The sequence below is a fragment of the Syngnathoides biaculeatus genome, chromosome 11 (genome assembly GCF_019802595.1).
Source record: "Syngnathoides biaculeatus isolate LvHL_M chromosome 11, ASM1980259v1, whole genome shotgun sequence".
NCBI lineage: Eukaryota > Metazoa > Chordata > Actinopteri > Syngnathiformes > Syngnathidae > Syngnathoides > Syngnathoides biaculeatus.
The window spans coordinates 25,957,318-25,984,742 of NC_084650.1; the positions used below are offsets into that span (position 1 = coordinate 25,957,318).

Below are 27,425 nucleotides of genomic sequence, written 5' to 3' on the forward strand. Positions count from 1 at the left end.
CACCTGAGTGAGCAAACAAGTGAGAGTAAGCATTATATAAATTATCGTCTGTTCAACTGTGTGATTATTGTGGTTATTTTAGACCATTTGTTGTGGTTTGGGGCTGTGATGTTATTGTTTTAAAGTGATATTGTTGGGCAATATTAGAATTTACATTATATATTTTGGTGAATTTGACATTCATACATTACTTTTAAAAAGTAATTAATTAGAAATAGGATCACTGATAGTGTAGTGGTACACTCCCCTGACTTTGATGTGGGCAGTGAGGAATCGATTCCCGCTCAGTGATAGATATCTGATTGGCGGCCAGTTCAGGGTGTAGTCCGCCTTTCGCCCAAAGCTAGCTGGGATAGGTTCCAGCGTTCCCGCAGCCCTTGAGAGGATAAGCAGCTTGGATAATGACATGACATGAATTAGAAATTACTGAGCAGTTATTCAGTAATCAAGCAGTTGAGCCTACTCATTCTCAAGTAGGTTTTTTTTGGTGGGGTTGGAGGCAACTTGTTTTATTTCTACTTATACTTAAGACGTTATTTTAGGGTAACACTTATTTGAGTATGATTTTTGACTATTCCACCCACCTCTCAAGAGGGTTATTTGTTAATTTAATGCACAGGTGTGAAACTGAAGGCCCGGCGGCCAGATTCGGCCCGCCTTAAGATTTTATGTGACCCATGAAGGCAAATCATGTGTGTCAACTTCCATGATTTTTGTTCAAATCTGTACCAAAATTTCAAATTGTCATATCATGAATGATAACGTGGAGATGTTGCAATCCTTTTTGTGTTACCAAACATCAACAATAGTTGAAAATCCTATTATCCTTGATTTCTAATTCCAAAACTAGTTCTAACATTTCATAAGAAAATATGATGAAGTGATTAAAGATTTCTATGATTTAACAGTCATAACGGCCCTCCGAGGGAACCTGTAATTACATTGTGGCCCGTGTCAAAAATGACTTTGAGACCCCTGATCTAATGGAAGCAGTCCATTTGTTTCAGTCAAGGTGTTGAAGTCTGAATTCTTCATGAAGTGCAGCCCACCCTGCGAACGTGTAGACTGAGGACACGACGTTCTCCAGACCTTGTGTGTACCCAATGCACTTTTAATAGAGGGAGCCAGAGCGAAGCGGAGAACTCGTCTGCAGCTCCCAGAGATGGCGTGCGGCTGCGGCGAGAAGTGCTGCAGGAGAGCGCGGCCTCCTCGTTCAGCGGTGCCGCCGCTCCTCAGAGACCGAACGAATCCCTTTCATCTCTAGTTTCCTCAGGGGGGGCAACAACAAACTATTGGTGGAGGACGGGAGGAAAACAGAGAGGCAAAAAAAAAATTGGGGCTAAGGGAGGGCGTAAATCATCCTAGCAAGGGGTCAACCGACTTTGCTCGTCTGGGGCGACTTTTTTTCCATCACGCTTTCGAGCAGAGGTTATGGATGTAGAGCCAAAGCATTCTTTTTCTCACATTATCTTTGATCTATTTGCGACATCAAAGCATCTGCTCAGATGATCGGAAATTAACTTTGCAGGGTTGACGCATGGTGCGAGCCAAAATGAGAACGGGACATAAAAAGATGACTGGTATTGGACAACATCAGGAACAAAGGAAATATCCAAACATTACATTAAATTTAAAAAAAAAAAAAAGGGGGAATTCTTGGTAACCTCAACCAGCTTTTTTCCCTCTCCCTTGTTGCTCTCTTAATTGCTGTTCTCAGAATTCTTATTTCTTCTCTTCTGGGCACCCCACGTCCCAGTCTGTCTTCTTTAGTCTCTTTCTAATCTTGTCTCTTCGCAATCTCCTTTCCTTCCTCATCTCCTCTCTTCTTTCCGTTTCCTCTCATCTCCTTCCCTCTGCTGACATCCCGGGATGAGACGTTAAGGAGGCAGCTGGCCGTCATGCAGGCGGCGACTAAAATGACGATAAAATCAATGTTTAATTTAGATGACTTGAGGCCATTGACAGAATAAGACAGGCCTTTCATCTATAAAAAGGACATAGAACAAAAAAAAAAAAAAAGACTTCATGGAACTGTAATCTTTGGTAAGGAGCTGAGGCCATCGCTCCTCTGTTGCCCCCCTCTACATAGAGTAATCGTAAATCGCACTTGTGTGAAGCGAGTATGTAAATGTTTTCTCCTTTCACCTGATGTTCTTTCGTCCTCCCATCTTTCCGTATCCATCTGTGCACCTCCTCTTACACTTTCGGCGGATGGACAAATTATATAATCATCATTGAATCTCATAAGCAAATGAATGTCCAATATTCAGCAGCACATACAGAACAAGAAGTTCACCTACAATTCTCCTTTCATGCTTAATGAACTGATCTAGGGCTTGTTCTGGCTACTTTAGAAACATTTTTTTTTTTTCAATATATTGTTTGAACTACAAATTGCATGAGCTCAGGGGTGTTTGACTATTAGACGGTCCACTGTAAACAGGTACAGTCCTTGCTGTTAAAACCTACTCTTGTCCAAACTGTTTGGCAACTGCTAATTTAATAAAATAAAGGCGACAACTTCCTGAGCTGAGATTCAAACCCAGAACCCCCAGCTAAGATTTTTCACATGCCCTGGAAATTACTTTGTTTATAATAGTTGAAATGGTGCACTATATGATTATGAAATCATGCCTTCAAATATTATTCATATTTAAACACTCACACATGGCTGTCGGCATGTGTGTGTGTGGGTGCGTTCACAGACAACATCACGTGTACACGGCGAGCATCAACCCCGCTGTCTCTGTGTTCAAATGTCAGACCTTTAACCTTTTGCATTTGGCCTGCGGTAGCATCCAGTCATGCAAGTGGCTGCCTGCCACATGCAGGAGATCAAATATAGCAAATAAGACATAAAATATAATAACCACCATCGGATGCTTTGAGCTGTTGTGGAACAGCTTGACGCGTCATGCAGAGAGAGGAGGGACTCGCTTCCCCATACAGGTGGTGAACAGAAGGTGAAGGCTGGGTGGAGAGGAGGGGGGGGTTCAGAAGAGGGTGTGAGGAGAGGAAAGGGGTGGAGGGAGGAGAACTGTAACTCTTGTTGCATAATGAATGAAATGAAAGGCCATTGGAGGTATTTGCTTCATCTTCTTTTCCTTTCACTGCTCGTGGTCGCCACAGCGTCTCATCTTTTTCCGTGTAAGATTATCTCCTGCATTTTCCTCCCTATCACCAACAGCTCTCATGTCTTCCCTTTCTATATCAATTTCTTTCATTCCAACCTTTTCTTTGGTCTTCCTCTCGCTCTTTTGCCTGACAGCTCCAACCTCAGCACCCTTTGACCAATATACTCACTCTCTCGCCCCTGGACATGTCCAAACCATCAAAGTCGGCTCTCTCAAAGTTTGTCTCCAAAACATCCAACCTTGGCTGTCCCTCTGATGAGCTCATTTGTAATCCGATCCAACCTGGTCACAAAAAAAAAAAAATCTTCATTTGCGCCACCTCCAGCTCTGCTTCCTGTTGTCTCTTCAAAGCCACCATCTCTAGTCTGTACATCATGGCTGCACTCAACACTTGTTTTATAAACTTTGCCCTTCATCCTAGCAGAGACTCTTCTGTCACATAACACACGAGACACGTCGCTCCACCCGCTCCAACTTGCTTGGACCCGCTTCCTTACCCCACACTCCATTGCTCTCGACACTTGACCCCAAATATTTGAAGTCTTCCACCCTCTCCCTGTAGCCTCACTCTTCCCCCTCCAACCCTCTCATTCACACACACATATATTAACGGTTTCTCTACCTGCTTCCGGCTTTCACTGCAGAACACAATACTATCTGCAAACATGATGGTCCACAGGGATTCCAGTCTAACCTCATCTGTCAGCCTATCCATCACCATTTCAAACTGGAAGGGGTTTAGCGCTGATCCCTGATGCATTCTCTCCTCCACAATAAACAACAGTCACACCGACACACACTTCACCACTGCTCTGCTACCCATTTTCCTTGTATAATGTCCTGTACTTTGAAGCTCCACCACCGAGTCTCCTTCTCCCCTTTCTTACCAGAAGATACACTAAACACTCTCCTACTTGTGTCATTTTGGCTGTAGTGATCCAGTCTTCTGGAAGTTCCTCTTGTCAACCTCTTCTCAAAAAGCCACTGAACACTCTTCCACCACATAGTTCTCTGCTCTTCCTTACATACCACCACCCTGTATCATGTCTAGGTACACTCTCCTCTGCCAATACCTTACAGGCTTTAAAGTCTTTCAGATTACATCATGTGCACAAGAAATGATCCACCTGCATGCTTCTACTTGTGGTTTAGTAGGTCACCCTATTTTCTTGCCTCTTCCTGTTCCCTTCACCAACATGTCTATTACAATCTCCACCAACCATGACTCTCCCTTTGTCTGGGATGCTTTGAACAAATTTTTCAATCTCCTTCCAGAATTTCTCTTTCACCTCTATGTCATATGACCTGAGGATCATAGTCACTAATTACATAATTACATAACTCCTACAATGTCAAGTTTCTGCCTCGTCGCTCGAACTGATCACCTCCAAGATATTCTTAGCTATTTCTTTAAAACACCCCCACAACAGGTAAGTACCTGAACATCACCCCCTCCAGGGTCTCATCCAAGCCAGTTGTGGATACCAAGGCCACTTTGGAACTTCAGAAAATCACTAAGACTCAGATAAGGAAGATTATTAGCATTCCCAAGTGCTTAAAGGTCAGGCATGCTTATGAGCTTGATACTGAAATCACAAACAACATATTATGATTCCCTGATCAAACGTATCACCACCACCAAAAAGTAAGTAGTTGTAAGTAAATCAAACACTAGTAAGTATATCAATCACCAAGGACATGCCATCATTTTGGAACACAACCACAGCAACACCTACCATCACATCGCGTTCAAAATATTTTATCAGACATTACACAGGCGTTCGATAAAGACTTTGGAAGGTCAGGGACTGGGCCGAACAGCTTTGGGACTTTGATATCCAGCGATACTCATTGCAACATGTTCGTACAATTTTAATCAATGATTTTGCAATTTTTTAATTTAAATTATAAATTGTGTTAACGTGAGAGAGCACAATGTTATAGGATTGTCAAGCTTTAGAAAGTGGTGTGTTTTTAATCTGCTCTTGTGTTTAGATTATTGTTGTGATTAGTTATTTGTTGTCAGGGTTTTTTTTTTTACCTTCCATTGTCTCTAGATATTTGCTGCTGTGTTTTCCACTTGAGGGCCACTGAAGTAATAAGTCAGCATCATAGTGAGAGGGGAAAAAATGAACTTTTGGAACAGGGAACTTGGTCCAAAATTTTGAATTATGAACTATGAACACAATGTCTTCATTTTGAGAATAGTGAACTGAACTTTTTTTTTTTTTTTTTTTAAGTGAGTTAACATTGAAAAACAACTTTCCCAACAGTGACATTACTTACATACAGAGTGTTTCTAAGTTTTACACAGTGTAGCCACTTTGTGACATATGGCCAATCTCCTACCATCTGATCTGTATGTGGGTAGACATTAAGACATGGCTCAAAAACATGACAAATATAGTCAGAGAGGAATAATGAGGAAAATGGGCTACGTCCCCAAACAGAAGAGGGTTTTGGAGGATACTCGAGTACGAAAATATTTGATAGCTGCAGTCCTGCAATGAATTCCCCCATTATATCGTCATATTTTTATTGTTTATTAAAACCCTTGCTTCAGATCCCTGTGCGATAAACTGCAAAAGATTGCGCCTCAAAATTAGAGAGCTGCTCCTCAAATGTTGCTCCTCTTACCTTAATAAAAGCCAAGGTTGTCCTGGGATCCGGCAAATCTTTGGAATCCAAATGTAGAGTTAATTTTTAGAATGAGATGTCTTTCTTTTGTCAGTCTATTCAATGTTTTTTGAATGTAATTTAATGTTTTCACACAGTATGGTTTCCAGAAAAGGAAGTTCTGAGACTGAGTGAAACGCAAAATTAACCACAGGGAAATCTATGGTTGCTTATAATGCTGCTGAATTTCAATGACGACGTGGACAGTATATTGGACACAGCAATGTTCATGTTATTATTTTTTGTTGGTTTTGGAATTTAAAAAAAGAATAAAAGAACAGATCTTTTTAAGACTCAGAAATGGATTTATATATGCCTTTATATATTGATATATATACTGTACTGGATATTTCTAATGCATAGTTGCATTAGAGGTCACAGAGGAGACTAATGAATTACAGTGCCAATATTCAATATTTAACATAAAAATCCATAGATCCTCGTTGCATCTTTCATGTATTTTGTGCTCAAATGGTGAGTACCATATAGCAGTGGCTCCCAACCAGGGCCCTATGGTACACCGGTGAACCAAGAGAGATCAGCAGAGGGAAATTATCCAATGTCTCATAATTTGTCTGAAAATGATTTATTCATTACAAATTAAAACTTATCTGTGCCAGCCACATATGGTGACAAACCAAACAATTAGAAGTTCTTCCATTAAATGGCAGAAAGTACAATAATTTTCATTCAAGTATCATTTGTGAGTTAAGCGAGACAAGATCATCATTATATCAGTATGTCCGATATACTGTATAATATGTTAAAAATCCTACATCGGCAGTATCACGACCTGCGTGATAGAGAGAGAGATCCCAATCTATTCGTGGTGATTGGTCTCTAACGTGTCATTCGTCATCCGATCACAGACCCACTAAATGTGTAAATGTTTTTCTTTTTAGCTATATGAAAGTTCAACACGTAAAAAATGTGCGGCCGCAACGAGCAACGAAGGCGTAAAAAATTACAGGTTTAGGCAGTTGCTGGTGACAAGAACACTTGAATCAGGCAAAAACAGGATTTCTTTCCTTGGACAAAGTATAAATGCTGAATAAGAACTTCTTTTTTTAAACTCTTTTGCATTTAAAAGTTAGGAAAAGGTAAGATTGAAAGATCATTTTCTTTAAATATTTTGAGGTTTACCTAAGAAGACATTACAACCAAGGATTATTGAAAACATGAGTTCACATCTATACATGGACATTTTATATATTTTTCAAATGTTTGTGCTGTGACAACACTAACAGTCACACTGTAACCATTTTCTGTCTAAATTAAATCAATAAGCCCACATCGAACTTAATTGTTTCCATCTTGCAGAAGCCGCTTCCTGCCTGCATACTCATGCTGTTCCCCCAATACGCATGGCGTGCTTACAGGCGGCTAAAAGAGTGACAAGTGGCCAAAGTACAAAGAAATGTCAAGCTGAACAGGGTGATTGCAGGAAGAGGGAGGGGTCTGGCAGGAGAGGTGGTCGTGACGGTGGGTTGGGGGGGCTTGGGGGGGCGAAAGAAACGCAGCATGCCTGCAGTGATGAGGACATCGCCGCAGCTCCTGTCACTTCCCATTAGCTCCCCGTACACACTTGCTGTAGTTGTAATTAATTCATTGCACACTCGAAAATGTGAGTGTTAAAGTTTGTGTGTGTGTTTGTGTGTGCGCATCTACTTTCTGTGTGTGTCATGCTGGGGGTTAATCCAATAAATTGCGTCCCATCTCACTGCGACTGCATCACCCTGCGTACGTCCTGTCACGGCCACTCGCGGGCCACACCTCCGTGATTGGCCGGCTTTATGGCAGCTGCTGAATAGAATCAATGTGGCAAAGTGTAAGGGACCTATTTTTGTGAACGGCGTAAAGATAGCGTGGCTCAGCAGAGCTGAGAGTGCGTGTGTGTGTGTGTGTGTGTGTGTGTGTGGTGGGGAGGGGCACTATAGGTGTGTGTGTGCGCGGCTGACCTGATGCGCACCCAATCAACGGGGCTCTTCTCGATCCCTCCAAATGCGGCGCAAAGACAGTCTGGATAGAGACGTCACTGTCCAGAAGAGGACGATCCATAATCTCACCGATCTGTTATGAGTGGAGTGCTGTCACTGCTCTTGGCTGCTTTGGGAACAGACAATCTTTATTATTTATATATTAATTACATCAATGAGCAACATTATTCATAGTTACACCACAAAAGTTGGAATAACAGCAAACAGCAAATTGAAAATACAAAAATAAAACTAATTATAATAATGATCATAATAAATACAAAGGCAGCATTTGATGATGAATAATATATAAATATATATGTATATAGGGAGGGAGAGATTTAAGGTGTACTCGATTGGTCCAGGTCATGTAATAAATAATACAAATAAACTGTAAATACGCTCCAATTATGTCACAGGACAAGACATACAACTATCAAGAATGAAAAGTATAATGATATAAAATTACATATTGAACAATTTTAATCCACTATTTCATATGCAATTAAACCCTGCGGATATGTATTACATTTCTTCTTCTTCTTTTCCTTTCGGCTTGTCCCGTTAGGGGTCGCCACAGCGTGTCATCTTTTGCCATCTTAGCCTATCTCCTGCATCTTCCTCTCTAACCCCAACTGCCCTCATGTCTTCCCTCACCACATCCATAAACCTTCTCTTTGGTCTTCCTCTCGCTCTTTTGCCTGGGTGCTCCATCCTCAGCACCCTTCCCCCAATTCCTTCACTCTCTCGCCTCTGAACATGTCCAAACCATCGAAGTCTGCTCTCTCGAATCTTGTCTCCAAAACATCCAACTTCGGCTGTCCCTCAAATGAGCTCATTTCTAATCCTATCCAACCTGCTCACTCCGAGCGAGAACCTCAACATCTTCATTTCTACTACCTGCAGTTCTGCTTCCTGTTGTTTCTTCAGTGCCACCGTCTCTAATCCGTACATCATGACCGGCCTCACCACTGTTTTGTAAACTTTGCCCTTCATCCTAGCAGACACTCTTCTGTCACATAACACACCAGACACCTTCCGCCAGCTGTTCCAACCTGCTTGGACCCGTTTCTTCACTTCCTTACCACACTCACCATTGCTCTGGATTGTTGACCCCAAGTATTTGAAGTCCTCCACCCTCGCTATCTCTTCTCCCTGTAGCCTCACTCTTCCCTTTCCACTTTTCTCATTCACGCACAGATATTCTGTTTTACTTCGGCTAATCTTCATTCCTCTCCTTTCCAGTGCATGTCTCCATCTTTCTAATTGTTCCTCTGCATGCTCCCTGCTTTCACTGCATATCACAATATCATCTGCGAACATCATGGGGATTCCAGTCTAACCTCTTCTGTCCGCCTATCCATTACAACAGCAAACAGGAAGGGGCTCAGCGCGGAACCCTGATGCAGTCCCACCTCCACCTTAAATTCTCCTGACACGCCTACGGCACACCTCACCGCTGTTCTGCTGTCCATCATACATGTCCTGTACTATTCTAACATATTCTCCGCCACACCAACTTTCGCATGCGTTATCACAGTTCCTCTCTTAGTACTCTATCATAGGCTTTCTCTAGATCTACATAAACACAATGTAGCTCCTTCTGACCTTCTCTGTACTTTTCCACTAGCATCCTCAAGGCAAATAATGCATCTGTGGTACTCTTTCTAGGCATGAAACCATACTGTTACTCGCAGATACTTACTTCTGTCCTGAGTCTAGCCTCCACTACTCTTTCCCATAACTTCATTGTGTGGCTCATCAACTTTATTCCTCTATAGTTCCCACAGCTCTGAACATCCCCTTTGTTCTTAAAAATGGGAACTAGAACACTTTTCCTCCATTCTTCAGGCATCTTTTCGCCCGCTAGTATTCTGTTGAATAAGTTGGTCAAAAACTCCACAGCCATCTCTCCAAATTGCTTCCATACCTCTACCGGTATGTCATCAGGACCAACTGCCTTTCCATTTTTCATCCTTTGTAGTGCCTTTCTGACTTCCCCCTTAGTAATCTTTTCCACTTCCTGGTCCTTCACTCTTGCCTCTTCTACATTTACAGTATGCAATTATGTTGGAAATTGAAATCAGTTCAAACACAGTGCAGTTATGGAGGCATAAATAAAGATGATGGGCGACAGAATGAAGTTATGGGAAAGAGTAGTGGAGGCTAGACTCAGGACGAAAGTAAGTATCTGCAAGCAACATTATGGTTTCATGCCTAGAAAGAGTACCACAGATTCAGTATTTGCCTTGAGGATACTCGTGGAAAAGTACAGAGAAGGTGAGAAGGAGCTACATTCTGTTTATGTAGACCTAGAGAAAGCCTATGATAGAGTACTAAGAGAGGAACTGTGATAACGCATGCGAAAGTTTGGTGTGGCGGAGAAATATGTTAGAATAGTACAGGACATGTATGAGGACAGCAGAACAGCGGTGAGGTGTGCCGTAGGCGTGTCAGGAGAATTTAAGGTGGAGGTGGGACTGCATCAGGGTTCCGCGCTGAGCCCCTTCCTGTTTGCTGTTGTAATGGATAGGCGGACAGAAGAGGTTAGACTGGAATCCCCTTGGACCATGATGTTCGCAGATGATATTGTCATATGCAGTGAAAGCAGGGAGCATGCAGAGGAACAATTGGAAAGATGGAGACATGCACTGGAAAGGAGAGGAATGAAGATTAGCCGAAGTAAAACAGAATATATGTGCGTGAATGAGAAAAGTGGAGGGGGAAGAGTGAGGCTACAGGGAGAAGAGATAGCGAGGGTGGATGACTTCAAAGACTTGGGGTCAACAATACAGAGCAATGGAGAGTGTGGTAAGGAAGTGAAGAAATGGGTCCAAGCAGGTTGGAACAGCTGGTGGAAGGTGTTGGTGTTCTGTCCAGAAGAGTCTCCACTAGGATGAAGGGCAAAGTTTTTAAAACAGTGGTGAGAAAGGCCATGATGTACAGATTAGAGACGGTGGCACTGAAGAAACAACAGGAAGCAGAACTGGAGGTAGCAGAAATCAAGACGTTGAGGTTCTCGCTCGGAGTGAGCTGGTTGGATAGGATTAGAAATGTGCTCATTAGAAGGACAGACAAAGTTGGATGGTTTGGACATGTTCAGAGGCGAGAGAGTGAGTATATTGGTAGAAGGTTGCTGAGGATGGCGCTGCCAGGCAAAAGACCGAGAGGAAGACCAAAGAAAAAGTTGATGGATTTTGTGAGGGAGGACATGGGTATTCGAGAGGAAGATGCACAACATAGGCTTGGATGGAAAAAGATGACACGCTATGGCGACCCCGAACGGGACAAGTCGGAAGAAAAAGAAATGCATAGGTTAATATGCATAATAATTCTTGTACATGTGAAATACTGTACAAACCTCGAGAGAAACAGATTCATAAAATAAACTACGGTCACCTTAATTTCAGGGGGAACACAAGCCATTTTGATGCAGCACCTCCACATGCACGTTGTCGGCTTGGCTTTTTTTCTGGAACGAAACCAGGCCACTTTCGTGAGCACCATAAATGGACCATGGACTTTTGGGCTTCTTTTGGACTTTTATTTGAAAAGCAATGCACAACATGTAAAACATGTAAACTGAAATCTTCTTTTCCTCAAATACAAATATGTAATTTTTTTCATTTGCTCTCTATATATTAAAAAGAGTTCTAACGTTTATGGGCATGTTTATGTTTTTGTTGTTAAGATATTCAATTTCAACTGAACTGAAGAACACTTGCAAAAAAATAAATAGAAATGTAATCATTCAAATTTTTATGGTTGCTTCAGCACCCCAAAAAACGATGCTGGCACATGATATGCATTATTTTAGAAGTGTCCAGGAGTATTTCCCTCATAGTCAGTGTGTAATTCTTATATAAGTGAATAGAGAACTGTGTAAAAGATGACCTCAGACCTCCTTTGCTGTTGCAGAGTGTCTTGGAGAGGATGCGAGTGATTATCCAAGATGGAGAGCACCGGTAGTTTGCTCAGTTATATCAGTGATACGAGCATCTCCATCTTCAGTCCCATCATGTCGTCAGTCCTTGATCAGTATGCTTGACTTTAAAATGAGGTTGCTCTTTTCGCATGATATTTAAATGGGAGCAAATGTGCTTTTATAAGCATCCATCCAGTCATTTTCTTATCCTCACAAGGGTCGCGGAGTGCTGGAACCCATCCCAGCTGTCAGCGGGCAGGAGGCAGGGTACACCCTGAACTGGTTGCCAACCAATTGCAGGGCACATCAAGACAAACAGCCGCACTCACAATCACACCTCGGGGCAATTTAGAGTGTCCAATTAATGTTGCATGTTTTGGGGATGTGGGAGGAGACCGGAATGTCCGGAGGAAACCCATGCAGGCATGGGGAGAAGATGCAAACTCCACACAGGGAGGGCTGGGATTGAACCTGAGTACTCAGAACTGTGAAGCCAATGCTTTACCAATTGCCCCACAGTGCCACCACTTTTATAAGCATATACTGTATGTCTTATTTAAAATCATTAGTAGCCTTCCTTGGACCAAAAAAAAAAAAAAAAAAAAAAAAAAAAAAAAAAAAAGAGTACAACTGTATAATTTCAGGAAAAGACTAGTTTACTTAATTTATTCTTTGTATTCGGAATAAATACAACAAACATATGTCAGTGGAATTTAAATTGTATTGTATTGTCAGTATTCAGATCCGTTCACGAAAGTGGCATCAGACAACAAATGATATGTAAAGTAAAAACATTTCTGAGATGAAAGTACAGACATCAGAAAAAAATGTTCACTTAAACTTCAAAATTGTATACGTTGACCTTCTTAAGAGATGAGAATACTGCCGCTCAAATAAGCAGAAATAAGTTTCATTTGCTCTATGTGTCGAGAAATATTGGACAGTCTGTGCATTAAAATTAAAGTCAAGGAATATTTTTTTTTTTTTTCCCGCTCAAGGCTCCCGACAGTCTAAGTCTAAAGATCAGAAGCTGAAGAAGCAAATCTGATGAATGCACTGCATGTGCTAAACACTCACAAAACTATCCTTTTATTATAAGCGCATGTCTTGAAACTATTATACAGTAGTTTTGTTTTTTTCCTAGTGTGCAAGCAACGTTTGTTCAAGCCTAGCAGAAAACTCTGATAAGAAAGTTACCACAAATGATGAATGCGCATGGATGGATGGATGGATGTCAGCACTTCATCACCAAGCTGCCAAGTTCCACTTTTTGATTACCAGTAATATGCAGATCGATAGTAACCAGCACTTTGCCAAATACAAATACCTCCACCAAGGACCCTCACCATGTCCACAACTTCACTGAACAATGGAGTGTGTTCCGCTTATCAGATGTTGAATCACAAATTACTTCTCACCAATCTGAATGAGACCAATGTTCATCCAGCCCACTTGGTGGGGGTTGATGAATTGTTTCAAGAAGATGACTTGAGGAATTATAAATTCAATGATGGTTTGTGGGATTCTAAATTCAAAACAGAATTTCTCCACTAAGCAGTTTTTGGAAACAAGCACCTAACAAAACATTACTTGGTTCTTTAATTTCACACTTGCTGGGTGGGCAGGCAACCCCCTATTTGTATACAAATTGATTGAAAAGTCAATTTTACATAAAAGATTCCCCATAGGGAACACTTCAACATCTGGTTGCATTAAAGGATGCTAAACAGGGCAACACTTAAGGCAAATTTCAAACCCTCGAGAAATCCACTTGGTATTAATTCCATATTATGACTTGAAATTCATATGTATTCATATTCCAGTTTTTCGAGAGCTGAACAATACAAGCTCATAGCAGAAGTGTGTCTGACAAAACAAAACCTCTGTGTCAGGTCCAGGTCTGCCCAGAAACCCTGTAGGTGGTGCTTGACGAAAGAGGCCCACTAATCTGAGAGTGGGCCCCGGCCCAGATCTCACTGAGTGGAAAGCACCCGGCCATCTGTGGGTCTACACGCCCTCCTGGCACCGTGCGCTGCGAACACACTCGCACAATGCATGTTCTCTGAGCGCCGCCACGTACAAGGAAATGCACTTCGGTAGAAGTGGAACGAGCTAATTGCAAGAGATGACGGTGATACCGAACGACAAAGCGGATTTGAAAATTTAAAGCTGTGTTTCTGTTTGACTGCCCCGTTGACCAGACGACGTTACGGCCCCGCCTGCCCGACGAGGGAGGCGGCTTTCGGTATCATCTCTTCTGGAAGGCGGCACGGTCATTTCGACCTTCTGCGTTGGCTGGGTGGGAGGCCAGGAGGACACCCTGCGCCCCGCCCTCACCCGTCGCGGGGCCATCTGGACAGGGGAAACACATGCAGAGCACCTGGCCAGACCTGGCCGACACACAGGAAGGTGCACAATGACACGTGCGTGTGCACGCCTATGGCGCTGCATAGCGCCGGTAGGCATATGCCTCGACCCACGCCGGCACACATGCCGATGAAGAAATTAGCCAGCATTCATAATTTTATTCTGACTCAGCCAATTATTTTCAGGACGTACAGCATTAAGGTCTGGCCAATGAAATTCACAAAGTTACATATTTGAAGAGCTTTTTATATTTGTTATGAAAGCCATCAGAAATTATATGCACAAGTGAGGATGTGTAATTTGCAATCTGGATAAAATGCAAGTCTGAAGTACCAGAGCCACAAAAGATTTGAGCTAATCTGCTGACTTTATCGTAGTGAGCATTGGAAGGAATGCTCACATCCTCCACGATTGCACGTCACATAATGGAAAAATGGGGTCCCCCTCCCACCCACACACCTTTTCATCTTCAAAGAGCCAAAATTACTCGTTCAAATGCTCGTCTTAGAAGATGTTTTGTCTCTCAACCGATCAGGCGTCATCACTTCATGCACGTAGGCTAAATGAGACAGCAGTGGCCCGAGTCTCAGTGTGGAAACAATTTATAGGATTACAAGTTGACTTTGATTATCATTTAGCTATATTTATAAGTACAGTACAGTACTTGTGGAAATCCAACTATCTGTCCCCTAAATTGGGGATAAGCATTTTGAAAATGTGTCAAATTAAAATATAGTGCCAAAAGTGAAACATTGTATGATTTGGTCACTTGTGGCCATTAGGACGGTGGTTGCAGATATGAGCATGGAAGTTTTTTGACTACAATTAACACGTTCTCGAGCTTAAGAAACCCTCCATCCATCCATTTTCTACACCGCTTTTTCTCACCAGGGTCACAAGCGTGCTGGAGTCTATCCCAGCTATCTTTGGGCAAGAGGCGGGTTAGAACCTGAATTGATCGGCAGCCAATCGCAGACCACATATGAACAAAAACCCATGCACGCTCACATTCAGACCAACAGACAATTTAGTCTCCAATCAACCTACCAGCCGGATACGAACCCGGGTCCTCAGAACTGGGAGGCAGATGAACCCCCTCAAAAGAAACCAGTTTGTGATTATTTTGAAATTTCTGACTTCCTTATTCAGCCCTCGATCTAAGAAGATGGTACATTGTGGTCATAAATGTATGGTTCTGGCGAGCAACAATACTCCGAGACTATGGAATTTACAATATGCTGAGTTGATACTTAAGTGTGTCACTACACCAGGGGTGCCCAGACTTTTTTATCCCAAGATCTACTTTTCAAGCAGCCAGCCTCTCGCAAGCTACCAACGACGGGGGGGATTGATGATGCTCCCAAACTATTTTAAGGTTAATGTTATGTTGCCTCCTATATTTAAAATACAGAATTCAAATGTGTTTTCATCCTGGATCAGGCTGTGCCAAGGTGGAATATTAAAATTACACACCATCTCATCCTGCGCTTTCTACTTTGGCTTCAGCCCAGACGTTTCCCACTCGGAAAAGAGAAAATCTCATCCAGTTAAATGACGTTTTCCTTGATTATTCACATATTCCGACAGTCATTACATTTTAAAACAATAGCATTGCTTTTTTAACTTTTCCATTAATATCGAAAGTAAACATAAGCAGCACATTGAGCTAGTCTTTGCTCTACGTTGCCCAGATTGTGTTGCTAATTAAAGCAGCAGTGGTGGATGCTGACATTATAAAACACATTGATGGGCTGCGTAAGTACTGTAAGATTTGTAATTATGAATATACGTCTTTAGGGGGGGGGGGGTTAAGGTAAGCTAGGAAAAAGGGAGGGTTGCGGAGCGGCAGTCGTTGTTAGAGAAATTTCCATGCACAATTGCGCACGCGCGCAGTTTAGAGGGAGCATTGGCTGACGTCTTTTTTTTGCACTACACAGTCAGTATTATGAATACAGGAGCAGAAAACAAAATTTACATCATACTTAAATACGGTGGTGTGAAAATGTTTTGGTCCCCTTGTCACAGTTTCACCACTTTAGTGTCTAAGATCATCAAATAAATGCAAATATCAGAGATATAGAACTCGTGAACTTAAAATGCAGTTTTTGAATGCTGATTTAAGCTATTTAGGAAAATAAACTATTCAGTTACCTGGTCCAGTGTCAAAAAGTCATGGCCCACTAAAGATAAGAACTGGTTGGGCTATCCACAGCAGTAACAACTGGTCTAAGCCTGACTTGAAACTGGTTTGGACTGGTCTAAACTTAGACCAGTCTAACTCTCAATGGGTCTAACTCTAGACGGTCTATGTGTAGACTGGTCTAAACCTAACTTTAGATCGGTCTAAGTTAAGCTTTGTTATACTGTTTACATTGCAGCTGTAGCGGAAAGAAAATCACCCAAAAATATCAAATACAATGTTACCATATTTGCAGTTTCAACAACATACTGTGAATATACAGCTCTGGCACAGTTTTACTTCACACACAAAAAGTCGAGATTTCCCGCAGTGCTTACATAAATGTATCAGATAAATGAACGTAAACTTGCCCCAGCCCTCACTCACATTCCATTAAGCTTGGACGGTTTATTCAACATTTTTATTCAACGTTAACTGGCTTCCAAATGCCTGCAGTATTTTTGTGTACGTTTTAAGATCGGCTGCAAACGAAAACTGCAGCGAGGCCAACAAGGCGTAATAGTTTGATGCAGTTATTTGAAGTCGATAATGCATTTGATGCTCCAAACGGATTGTCTCGTGTAATCGTTGGAGCTGTTAAACAGGGACGGATATCTGCGCGCGTGCGTATGACTTGCAAAATGATCTTTGTACATTATATGTATAATCAAGACTACATCAGGAGACGATATCTGAGCTGGAGACTCCCACTCCAACCCACACATGCCTTTCACGCCGCACTCGTCTGACTGTGCTGATGTTAATGTGAAGCCCCTCTGCTTCTGCCTGCAGATGAGTGTTTTACATTTGCTTCCAAAAGACTCTGCCTGCGCTGCTTTGGAGAGTGCTACATTTGGTTAAAAGCCATTATTATGGTAATGCGAGGGTGCTTGAGATAATGGCAAGATGAGAGCGACTCGACTGCTTCTGACATAACAACCCTACTTTATCTATCTCTTCAGCTTCTTCGCGCTCGCACTCGCTGTACCGTTTTTTGGCCCACGTTCTCACCCTGACTCACCTTTTCTCTTTTCCTGATCGCAAAGCAATTTTGAACGAGATGCCGAGCTTGCAGCACAGCTAATTTATCGTCGCAGCAGTCCAACATTATTGCGGGAGGATATCTGGTGTTTGACCGTCGTCTGTCAACCGTTTTTGTGGGGTTTTTTTTTGGTGGTATTAAATGAAAAATGATATTGCATCGAGCTGGGGCTGTGTGGCACTTAAGTCCAGGTGATACATGTGACCCAAGGACCTCGTCTCTGAGAAGAAGGCACAGAATCTCAGCAAGCGCCGCTTCGGCTCAGACAAGAGAAGCCGACGTATAAGTCACTGGCAACAGATTTTTCAGGTCACTGGCATTGAAAAATTGAGATGCTGACAGATAGAAAGCGGAGCGGGAAGAAATGTAGTGAGAGAGTCAAAGAGAGGAAAAGGGAGCAAAAATAAGAAAAAGAAACAAGGGGAGGCGTGGGGGGAGGGGGTGGGATTGAGAGCAATGTAATGCCATGCACATCGAATTTTCCTTAATATGATTTTGTGTTCTGTGTCTATTCAAGTCAGCCCTGATTTGGTTGTGTGTTCTAATCGCATCAGAGCAGGGATTTGCTCAAGCTTTTTCACTGCTGTTGTGTTGTTGCCCACCCCCTCCCGCCTCCCCCTGCCCCCCCCCTTTATTGCAGTTGGCATCAGCCATCATGACACAAATCCCCTCTGATAAATTAAAAATGATTGATTCAGAGTCAACGATGGAAAGTGCACCGCAGGGAGTGAGCAAGTGTCTCCACTTGTATGGTTTTTTTTTGGGCTGCGCTGACTTGCACTCGCAACACAGAGCGCCATCCTTCCATTTCTGTGCAGGAGAATGTCGTGCGTCTTCTGGTACACTGTGCAGGTCTCGTCTGCATGTACGCGCCTCCTTGAGACAGAATCGCAGGCTTATTCCGCAGGATTCCTGTCAGCTGAAAAGAATGTGAGAAGATGGCAGCTACCCGACGTGTGAACCTCAAAGCCATCATCGTCGATGTAATGCTCTAAGCGCCGCGTCCTGCCAACATCAACTAAATGCGTGAAATCCTGGACCAAGAAGTGTGAAAATCCGCCAAGAACACGGAGCGAGCTGTGAATATCTACATAAGCACAATAACTTACAGTCATACGCCAAGTAGAAGTGTTGCAGGTTTAATTACGGGAGCACATGCACGTCTCGTTTGTCTTACATTCACTTATTGCTCCTAAAACAGATATACTCACTTTTTTTGACACACACACACACACACGCGCGCTCTGGTTGTGGGCTCTGGCTCCCCCAATTAAGCGCAGGAGTGTTGTGGAGCATCGGTGTCGGGGGATTCTGCTTTCTTCTCCTCTGTCAGGTCCCATCACAAAGGCTCCTCATTAGTGTCAACCTCAGCTGTGCCACCACTTTCTCCTTCCCTCTTCCTCGCTCCCATCTCGCTTTGACTTTTCCTCTTTCCGCATCTTCATCTTTCTGCCTCCCCCAGTGTTTGACTTTACTCACAGACCTATTATGACTGAATACTTCCACAAAAGCGGACGCTGATCGCCCGGTCCTCAACTCCTTCTGTGCCTGGACATTGCTCATCTTGCTGCTTCCAAGCTATACAGTGCTTGGCGGGCAGTGGCGGGCCAGACTGGGTGCAAGGGTTTTAATCCCCCTCCCCACTCATCGATGGGAGTCGGGCTGCATTAATTAAACTTGATTCGTAGATTCATCGAGTCTGCATTTGCCTGGTGACCAATCCAAGGTGTATCCCACCTTGCACGTTGGGCTCCAGCTCACCCACAACAAGCAGTGTAGAAGATTCTTGGCTCGCAATTCAATTCTACTGCCAAGACACTGACTCATTCATTCTTATTTTTTTTTAAACATTTTTCACACCACGATACTTTGTCATAATGTAGAGTGTTTGCTTATGTTATTAATGTCAAGATTTCACTTTTTTTTTTCTTTTTTTTTTTCTAACAATAGTGCAGCTTTACAATAGTGGAACTTCATGAACATCTTTTCCTCAGAAAATATTTTTTGTAATATGATATTTTTGTATTATTCTTGTAAGAAATGTTTTTTTTTTTTGTTTTTTGTTAACATAGTATGACTTCACAGGTTCGGTTTGGAGCAGAGGGAACTGTTGCCTGCTACTAGATGTAAAACGTTTGTCTTGTCAGAAGATTTGGATTTTTTTTTTCCCAAGACCCGGTCTTAATATTTTAACTTTTTTTTTTAATCCATATTTTTTCCCCAATTTCAGAGTATCCCTGATACTCCTTCATTGACTTGTTCTAATGACAGCAAACAGGTGTCTTTTGTTCTTTGCAGCAATTCAGTGAAAATGAGTGGAAAGATCCCACAACAAAAGCAAAGGTTGCAAAGTTAGTGTTGATCATTAAAGCCTCCGGAAGCAATGTTGATTTGTGCCTCGACAATGCCGCATCATAGACACATAATGATGATAATGATCAATGCTCTGCCGACAGCGCAGTACCAGCAGCATGTAAACAAGGCGACAGGGGAGTTGGCGTGGAAGCGTGCAGTTCAGAGATCACGGCGTGCACGCCGGGGACGAGATGTGTGGAAAAGAGGCAAACAAGATAAAACAAGGCCATTGTTGTTTGTTTGTTCCCCAGACTAACAATTGCCCCCACACAGTCCAACAGCAACCCCTTCTCTTCCTCCCGTCCATCCTTCTCCTCCATTTCTGCATCTCCTTTTATTCTGCAATTAAGAAATCCCGCTTTGATTTCAAGGAAGGGCTCCGGGTGTCAAATAAGGGTAGAGTGTAAATTTCACTTCCAAAGTCCCCAGTCCTAATCTGAACCTTTTTCAACTATACTACATACCATCGGCCTTACACTTTCTCAGTCTTCTGTTTTTTTTTCTGCACAATTTGCTATCAAAGACATGATAATTAGGCTGAACACAAGTTCATCTGGCTTCCATTATTTCTCTTTAATTAATAGTGTATAATAATGACATAGTTACTCCGCTGCACTTTGAGACTCGTTGCATATGTGTGCGTGCGTACGCGATCTGCTCTCGCGCACATATACTTGAAACCAAGCCCTGCATAAGATAAAAGGCGCAGTGTGTCAAAAACTTGCAAACTTTTCTCCCTCTCCTTGCCTCCTCCTTCCCTTCCTTTTCCTCTCCTCCCTTCTCGCCTGTGTAGCTCCTCACTGCAGACCTAATGAGGACATTTCTGTCATGGTCTTCAATCTCACACACGCAGCTGCCAGCCTCGACCAGCTACAAGTCGCAGGTACCACCCCCCCACCCAAAAAAAAAAAAACAATGCATTGAGGAAAAACAAATTGAAGCACGTTTAGTGCAGTGGGCAATTGAGAGAGAAAAAGCAGGAGGGGAGTAAGTGAAGGAAGACTTAAAAGGAGACTCGGTGAGAACAGAGCAGGACTGAATTCACTAATCTCCGAGAAGGCATAAAGTGAACATGCCAACCACCTTCGGCTCCGAGCAAAAGAAAAAAAAAAATCCGTTGGTTTGGTGATAAATAGGATTTAAGTTGGGGTGACAGCTCTTCTGTGTGAGCGCGTGCACGTTGGCTTCAATGTATGCTCACATCTGCGTTTGTGTGCGCATTGTGCACATAAGCACATTCGACTGATACGCGGCAATGGGCATCCTTCCAGCGAGCCCCGCATGCTTTGCTGCGCGCTGTTTGTGACTTATCTCTGGGAAACAAAGATGGATGTGTCAGCGTGCTTATTAAAACATGCTTTTAGCCCTGGCCGCCACTCTTCAGGAGGAAATCGCTTTCTGCCGGAGATTGACAGAAAAGAGAAAACAACATCCTCATTTAAGCCCAACATCTTGGACATGATTGCTCGCTTTAAGCCGGGTGTTCCTATTGAGGTTTTTTTAATTGTTGTTTGCATTTTTCTTCTTTTTTTTTTTTAACCGCTCTAAATTTATAAGCCATGGTTGGAATCTTTAATTACCTTCAATACGTGTGCCCTTATTTCAAACAATTGCACCGATAAAGTGGCACAGCACAGTGTTTAAGTGTGGTTTTTCCTCCCGGCGTGCTCAAAAAACAACCCAGTTCAGTCAACAAACTTCTTGTTGGTGGGCTTGTTGTTGTTTTTCCAAGGTGCAGCGCATCCGATTGTGACGAGGCCTCTATCACACCGTCGTGGTGTCAGCTTACAGAGGAAATGAAAGGCCTTGTGGTGACAAATCGATGCTGACAAGAGTATCTGAAGAGATCCCTCCGAGCTTCACACAGGATTAGCCGTGCGCCACCGTAAAGACAAACGTGGCCCATGTGTTGCTATTTACATCACAGTGGAAAACAAAGGCAGGGGGCTGCAGAGGAAGGCTTGTCTGAAGGCTTGGCAAGATGACGGACCCTCTTCATTCCGTAGTAGCAGATTAGACAGATTTTACGACACTGATGTGAGTACAGAGGTGCGGTAGGTTTTTTAGCTAATAGATTTGTAATTTAAGATGGGAAAGCAATATGGAATGGGAAACGTCATGTGTCTTTGGAGCGTCGCTTTTAAGAGAGCTGAAGTCTGGTGTGCCATCGATCTGAAAAATGGGTGCTTTATTTATGAATCACATGGCAAAACTGGCCGCATGGTGGTGCAGCTGGAAAGCATTGGCCTCACAGTTCTGAGGACTCACAGTTCTGAGGACTTGGGTTCAATACCAGCCCTCCCTGTGTGGAGTTTGCATGTTCTCCCCGTGCCTGTGTCGGTTTTCTCTGGGCACTCTGGTTTCCCCCCACATTCCAAAACATGCAACATTAATTGGACACTCTAAATTGCCCCCAGGTGTGATTGTGAGTGTGGCCTTTTCTCTATGTGCCCTGCAATTGGCTAGAAACCAGTTCAGGGTGTATCCTGCCTCCTGCCCGTTGATAGCTGGGATAGGTTCCAGCACTCCCTCGGCCATTGTGAGGATAAGCGGCTAATATAATGCCGTTATTGCGATGTCACGCCTCACCCGTGTCATAGAGGGACAATAAACATAGAAACAAATGATTAGGAAACTATTTTCCCCAAAGTGGCATCCAAGCCAACACATCTGCCTCACACTTCTGAGGTTGTAGGTATGAGAAATTTGCTGAACAACGTAGGATCCATATTTCAGTATGATTGACAGTTGACTAGGGTGTGGGTTCAGAGCCTTCAGCAAACACGCTCACAGCATTTAAGAGCTAAGACGACGGCTTGATTTTTCAGAATTTTCAAACCTTATCAGGGTAGTATTGATAATCATTCAAATTTGACAGATGGTTAAAAACACAATTTCGTAGCCTGTCAAATTTAAAAGACCAACTTATATTTGCTATACGGGGATTTTAACATCATGCGTTGACATCATGCAGGATGTTTGTTGACCCATCTTTTGGAAAAATTGTTGCAAAATAGAAGAGAAAAAGCCACAGATGTATGCCTTGAACTTTTTCTTTGATGCTCACTGAGAAAAAATATTGCATAATTTAAGTGACATCCACATATCACGCGTGATGGGCAGGCCAAAACGTGAACGAAGCGTAGCGGCAGAATTTTTCAAGAAATATTGTTTTCATTTGGAACCATAAGTCAGGACGTGCGATTTGACTCCACCGGGACTTGCCTGATAGCCGTGACGAGGTAATGGTAATTTTTGTGTTTTGTTTCCTCATTCCCTTCTGATGTCTTGCCGTAGGAATCAAGGTAATCTCAGGGAGGACACGAGGGAAGAAGTGGAGATCAGGAACATAGAAAGTAGGGACAGAAGGCCTGCCAGCATGTGAGCTCTCAGCTTATACAAGAGAAACTCCCTGGATTTACCTCTTGAACTTGATCCATAGCAGAGAAATTACACCAAAGTTTTATATGTGTTATGATATGCAAAGTCGGCACAGACTGGAAGTGTATCTGGAGCTCCATGATGGCCCCTTATCTCTGAGACTATGAAGTAGGGATGGTGGCGGTGCAGCCATTGTATGAACAGACACAGCAACATACTGTAACTACATCATATAGAATCAAAGTCTGTGAATTTCTAACAAAGTAATGGGAATTTTTTGGTTTGAATTTTTGTCTTCTTTTTCTTCTTAGCGCTCTACTGATCAATCCCAAACAAAATGTCGGGTATTGCTCTATGTCAAACCCTCACTTCACCTCAGTGTCCTCTGTGAAACTTTCCTTAAGTCTCCTTAAACTCTGACACATGGTGGAACACTGAGGACCACAGTCTTTGTTTGCAGTCTCTACCTAACACTCAATACCTCGACCAGTCACATTTGAACGGCTCTCATTCTAGACCCAACATTTCAGTCATACACAGCATAACATTGTCTCCCAGCAATAATGGTGCAGGGTATAAAAGTCTGTTTCAATCATATCTGCTAGGCTTCCCCTTCATATGGTCTAGACCAAATAAACCACATCAGATCTAGTCTACGTGCCTGTGACCACCGACCAGAGATAATCACAAAAGGGTTCCTTACCAACTCTGTGGCTGTTCAGTCAACAAATCAGATTTGACCATAAACAGGGATAATGACGTACTGTAAATCCAAAACCCAAACTCAAAGTAAGAAACATGCATACAAAACACCACAAGGACTAAGGAAAAATTGTATATGACGACAGGTGACAATACATCAACACAGACTGAAAAAAAGGCCGGGAACTGAATACAAGCAAACTGACGAGACTATGATGAGCACCTGGACGAGATGCGAGTAGTTGGAAGGAGCTGATTGGTAGACACGAGGGACAGGGCTGACGAGAACAAGTGGAAAGGAAAACCGAACACACAAGACAAGACTAACATTGACAAGGGACACGAGGAAAAAACACAACATGGCAAAACAAAAACGGAATCAAAACAAAGTCAACAAAATATGTATCTTGATGCCTATTGGCAGATAGCACGGAAAATACACAGTAATATATATGAGAAGATATGTTTCTGGCATAACAGTTTCATGTGAGAGTAAGAAGAACATCATCAATCCTACAAACAAGTATGGTATTCTCCCAAAGTCCAATACCAGGTGATGCACAACTCTGTCAGTTGCTAACGGGGCCTCAGGTTTAGCAGCAGTGGAAGGTGCACGCTAGAAAAGCCTCCGTCTACTAAGCTGCCATGTCCTGGGGGGACAGCGTTGGCCTGTCCCATGCCCTCACGTGCCACCCTGCTCAGTCGTGTGGACATCTGCCAATCTGACTGGTGTCAGCGCCCGCTGTGTCTCTGTGGCTAATGACTGCTGACACCGCCGTAACCCCAGGCCTGGCGCTGCGCTGAGTGGTGGGCATCTCGTTTGGGCGGCGCATCTACAAATCAGCAGACACATTGACCTATTCTTGTGGCTTTAGCGTCAACGTCAGTCAGCCGCACGGTGCCTGTTTGCGCTAAACACCTCCAGATGGACCCACATGCCACAAAAAAAAAAAAAAAAAAAACATTCAGTAGGACTACTTCAAAGAGACAAATGAACATGCTGGCTAACACACCTATCGGGGGAACTGGGAATTAACCCCTTCAGCGAAGCTCCTTTGAGACGACTTCAAATACTTAACTATGCCAGGGGCAGGAGCAGTAAATGATTACCGCAGCAACTGCCTAGAGTGGTTGCTATAGCGACAGCTCCAAAGAATTTCAAAGCATTCAATCGGAGGCCTCATAATAAGCCAACGTAGTCCGGGTTTTCAAACTTTGGTAGAACTGCGATCAGCAGAAGTTCCTCGCAAACTTTGAGCTAGACGCATCATCTGCATATCAGCACATCAAGCTCCGACAGGCCGGAATTAAATGACTCTGCTGTTGACCAGCCACGCTATGGATCCGCTGTGTGCTGTATATCCTAGACATATTATAATAAAATTGCTAGCTTGGGGGCAGCTCCCACTTTCCAATGTCTGCCCGCACTGATTTCATTTCGCCCCAACGCGCACATTCCGTACTGAAAGACGCAGCATGCGTCTATTTCTGTGCATGCTGCAATGAAGAGAAGGGCGCTCTAAAGCTACCCTTCAGAGGAAACGCATAAGGATGAGTGCCGGTCTGCTCCAAAAAAAAAAAAAAGGGACACAGTTAAAGGAGTGAAAAGAGCATCGGTTAGTGAAGACTCCCACCGGTTTCAAGACCATCAAGTGCTGGCTTGCAGTCTTTATATTAGATCATTGTATAGACATTATAAGAGAAAAGGGCCCAGGGCGCATTTGGATGAGTCCCAGGTATTATAAGTTATGATTACCTATGGTGAGATTATTCTCAGCGTCATAAAGAGACGTTCAGAGGCGTGCAAGTGAGTGTACATGCACTTTTTTGTTTAACACATGCATGCATTACTCCAGGAAGCGCCGGGTGCGCCGCTGCACCAAAAGATCCATTTAAAGGGCCTTTGCGTGGTCACTCTCTCGCTCGCTCTCAACAGTGTGAAAGAAGAGGTGATGGAACAGTATGAGAGTGGTGTGGACTTATAAGCCTCTGGGCCTTTAAGAGATTACTGCCTTATTGCTTTGAGACTTTCCAACTGACATCAACTGTGTAACATCAACAGCTGACCACGCACACACAAATGCGAGCACAAAAGGAAGCAGCAATAAAACGAACTCAGTGGCGTACAGGAATGATGCGGCAAGTAAAAAGAAAAGGGAAACTCAGAGAGAGAAAAGGTCAAAGTGGGAAGTTTCATACAGAAGTGGTGCCAAGGTCGATACGAGAGCAGAAAAAAAGTAAATATGGAAGAAAGGCGTCTGGGAGTCAAGCGGGTGGGTGGTGAGGTTTTTATGTTCCATGGAAAGGTTTCTCCTTTACCACTGTGGATCTCACAGGGACCTGAGTGGGGGTGGGGAGAGGGTCCATCCATCCATCCATCCATCCATCTAGCAAATGTGAAAAACCCAAACGGTAACACACACAAATAAACAGTGGAGGGACCTCATGATGCGGAGGGCGGTGTGAAAGAGATGGTGGAGGAGGACAAAAATAGAGGCACAGGAAGGGAGGGGTGAGAGAGAGAGAGAGAGAGAGAGAGAGAGAGAGAGAGAGAGATAGAGAGGAGAGAGAGAAGAGAGGAGAGAGAGAGAGAGAGAGAGAGAGAGCGAGAGAGAGAGAGAGAGAGAGAGAGAGAGAGTGGGGAGGTAGTCCTTCGCCCCCTCAACCTGGCAATTGTGGAGGAGAGGAGAGCCTGACTGCCGCTGCTGCTTCTTCTTGTTCTTCTTCTTCTTCTTCTCACCACCCACAGAGCAACAGTAGCCAGGGGAGCCCTGCTTGCCTCCCACTCTGCATCCAGAATCATGCAGCAACTTTCCACCCACCGTCGCCATGCCACTTGCAGGCTCGACCTGTTACCTCACCTACCCCCACCCCGCCAAGCAAAAACAATTGATTCATCGATAAAGATGGAAATGAATTCACAGGCAAATAGTGTGAATTCGTGTTACGTGGCATTGGGTGTCGCTGCTCCTCCGCAGGGTTTCCACTGGGATTTATTACGATTGGCGGGATAGCTGCACATTTATCAGAATGCCATAAAAGAGAAAAAAAAGACAGTGTTGTAGTTTTACAGTATCTGGTTTTACAAAAAAAATGTATTACCATTCAACTAAAGTAGCTTTTCTTTTTCCCAACATTTTTTGTCTAATATTAGCAATGTTTCATTTTATCACCCAGCCCATTCCAAAACTGCAACCAGTACACAAAAATACACAAACGCTTTCTTCCAGTTTTTTAAACTTTAATTTGCCTCTTAATTCATAATCCCCCTCCCTATCTTTTAAACATTTTTGAAGTGCATTATTTATTTTAATTTTTTTTACTTTGTCGATGTTTAATGACTTGTCATGATCGGTAAAATATTGCCCTCTACCTGTTTGGAGTGCGATTGCATAAGACTGGGGTTCTCCAACTTTTAACATCAAGTCCCACTTCAGAAAATATTAGCCTCTACAAGTAATAACATGATTGCCAAATAACAAAATTACAGCAAAAAAAAAAAAAAAACATTTGAAAATTTGGTTCTTGAAAGAACATTTGTGTTAATACAAAAGAATTGTACTTTTAAAATAATGTATTGAACTTGAGATGGGGAAAAATGTAGGAGAATTTTAAAAAGGCCTGTATTGAATATTATTTAATTTTAACCAAGTTGCCATATGGCTGTAAGCTTAAGTCCCACTTGATT

The 27,425-nt window shown here is 43.0% G+C and overlaps 1 long non-coding RNA gene across 4 annotated transcripts in view; it reads right to left on the minus strand.

Annotated features, from left to right (window-relative positions):
* LOC133508783 (uncharacterized) overlaps window positions 1–27,425 on the minus strand; it is a 49,759-nt gene that overhangs the window by 8,365 nt on the left and 13,969 nt on the right. Inside the window, exons 3-5 of one of the 4 annotated variants that reach the window (XR_009797154.1) lie at window positions 11,186–11,258; window positions 7,769–7,913; window positions 6,436–7,610 (exon numbers count right to left, since the gene is read on the minus strand). This is a non-coding gene — a long non-coding RNA (uncharacterized LOC133508783). Of the gene's footprint in view, window positions 1–6,435; window positions 7,614–7,768; window positions 7,917–11,185; window positions 11,259–27,425 lie in introns of those variants that run through there. The other 3 variants (XR_009797151.1, XR_009797153.1, XR_009797152.1) reach the window with 3 other exon arrangements.